Source organism: Austrofundulus limnaeus, unplaced genomic scaffold (genome assembly GCF_001266775.1).
Source record: "Austrofundulus limnaeus strain Quisiro unplaced genomic scaffold, Austrofundulus_limnaeus-1.0 Scaffold186, whole genome shotgun sequence".
NCBI classification, from domain to species: Eukaryota; Metazoa; Chordata; class Actinopteri; order Cyprinodontiformes; family Rivulidae; genus Austrofundulus; species Austrofundulus limnaeus.
The window spans coordinates 304,007-306,574 of record NW_013952588.1 but is presented as its reverse complement, the minus strand read 5'-3'; positions in this window follow the sequence as shown (position 1 = coordinate 306,574).

Here is a 2,568-nt window from a genome sequence, read left to right as displayed (position 1 = left end):
GTTTAGAAACTTTCAAGATAAGTAAATTGTTTTGGGGATTTTTACAAATATATAGCTCTTTCATAAGCTGAAAATGTGACATAGCTACTTTGTTTTAGTAAAAAAAATTAAGTATAGGCTTGGAAAACACATAATATTGCCCCTTTATTTTGATTGCATGTTTTTTTGAACTTTGTTAAGTTCTGTTACAAATGAAATGAATAAAGAACTACTACTACTACCTTTAAGATCAGGGTCCTAGTCCAAACCCTGAATGCAACACATAAGTTTAGCATTTAACAGGTGTGGCTACATATTTTGGTCCATACTAGGGATGCACCGATATGAAAATTTCAGCCGATATCGATGTTCGATATAATTTTTGCTGATATGGCCAATAACCGATATTTACCGATATTACACAAACACATAAATTATATTATACAAATATGCACAAACACACTTGGGTCTTTTTTTGATACCGTAAATTCACGACCAGACCTCTGACATGACTCCCTACTTCAGTTATTCCTGGCTGCACAGCATTGATTTCACTATCATGATCAATGATGCTGCTCAACCAACCATCTTCCCTCCCAAAACAAACAAAAAGTTGGGAAATCAATATCGGATGTTAAAAATGGTCCAGTTTTACATAACAGGCCGATACGATATTCTAAAAAATGATATTTAGGGTATAGTTTTGAAATTTGGGGGATTAATAATAATAGTTAATAGTTTTTTTCCTATTTTGCATTGTCTCATATTTCAGTCTTTACGAGTCACACAAGGGTGAACAAAGTACTTCTTGCCACTGCACAAAACTACATTAAGCTATGCTAGAATAATTTATTGCTTCCATTTCCAGAAATAGTTGTGCAATCTAAGCAGATTAAACAGGAACAGCAGCCTATAAACAATGGGGGAGAGGTGTGTCATTGTTAATGGGAGAGAGGGTCACAGCAGGGGGTTCACAGCAGTTTTGACTTTGTATAAAACTTGGTGGATTCGAGATTTCAGAAATGGCAAATTGGGACTTTTTTTTAAAAGATGCCACTGTTGCCTTTTCTGCTTATAGAGCTGCAAACAGGCTGGAGGATTTGCTTCCTAATGATGCTGCTGGCCTTTATGTGGGATTTCAGCCTGTGCAATTCTCTGTGCAAACTGCTGCAGCACTGCAGGCTTCCTTTGGGCTGTTTTATGTAAATGTGAATCAGGATTACAGCAGTGGTCAGACTTTTTTTTCAGCTTCACAGGAAAAAAACATTTTTATTTGTTGGGAAATGCAGAATTTTTAAATAAACATCTTGAGACCATTGACTGTGGAAAATTTATCTTTTCAATTATTCATCTTCTTTCTCTCTTTTTAATTTGAGTTAGAAAACCAGGTTAGTTTTGATGAACACCATGTTAGCACTGTTATCTACACGTGTTTTAGTTCAAACGTTGGACCATAACAAAGTTCTAAATATCCTAACTTTATTTCAGGCAAGACTTAAAGCTGCAGTTGGTAACTTTTATGAAAATGTATTTTTTACATATTTGTTAAAACTATGTCCTGACAGTAGAATATGGGACAGATAATCTGGGGAAAAACCATAAAACTCCTCTTGCTCCTCCCAGTGGAGCCTTTCCTCCCGCACAGCATGTACCGTTGTTCAAGCTCAAGAAGCTGATGTGCTGCAGCTGTGCTGATGGTGGAGAAACAACATAATGTTACAGATAAATGCCACTTTTTGAGAGTGAATTTGCCACAGCTGTTTATGTTTAATCACTGGTGGCCCTGAGGGCTGTTTTAACAAAACTAGCTTGGGGGATTAAGCTGGGATTTTCAAGATATCCTGGCTGAATTGAGCCTCGATTCGGTTTCACAAAAGCAGTGGTGCATAAATTACCATAGTGATTTATTCTGTGCAGCTAGCTTGCTCCAGACCAGGCTAACAGCCAGGCTTAGTTAAATCTGGTGCCTTATCTGTTCAGTCAGCGGTCACGCCCATCAGAAACCAACGTGTTTGTGATTCTGTCTGTTGGGCATTTTTTAATCAGCCTACAATAAAATACCACTGATTCATTTGAACATTCAATCAAGTACTATTATTATTTTAATATTATGATGGTTATTATCATTATAAATGTCCATGTGGGCATTGTTACTGTTTGAAGGTGTTTCTGAATACTGTTGTTGTTCTAAGTTTGACAGAAAGGCCTTTAAAGGCACAGTGTGTAGGATTTTATAAAGTCTTTTAACCGAAACTGAGATAATCACTAATGACAATAATAAAAAACATGTCTAATCATTGCAGACAAAGACCTTGTTTTATTATTTTTACCTTGTAAAAAGCTGTTTTATCTCCATGATTGTGGGTCGCCACTACAGGCAGCCGCCATCTTGTCTACAAAGGCTCATGAAGGACAAACTGCGGTGGCGGCGTCAAAAATGGTTTTAGTTGTAATACTATAAATGTAATATTTGTTGTCTGTCATTGTAGCTGGGATAATTTTACTTATTAAAGCTCATAATCTTACCACTTGAAACATCACTAGCCCATTGCGGTTGGAATTATCAAAGGTTTTTGACACCTGAGAGAC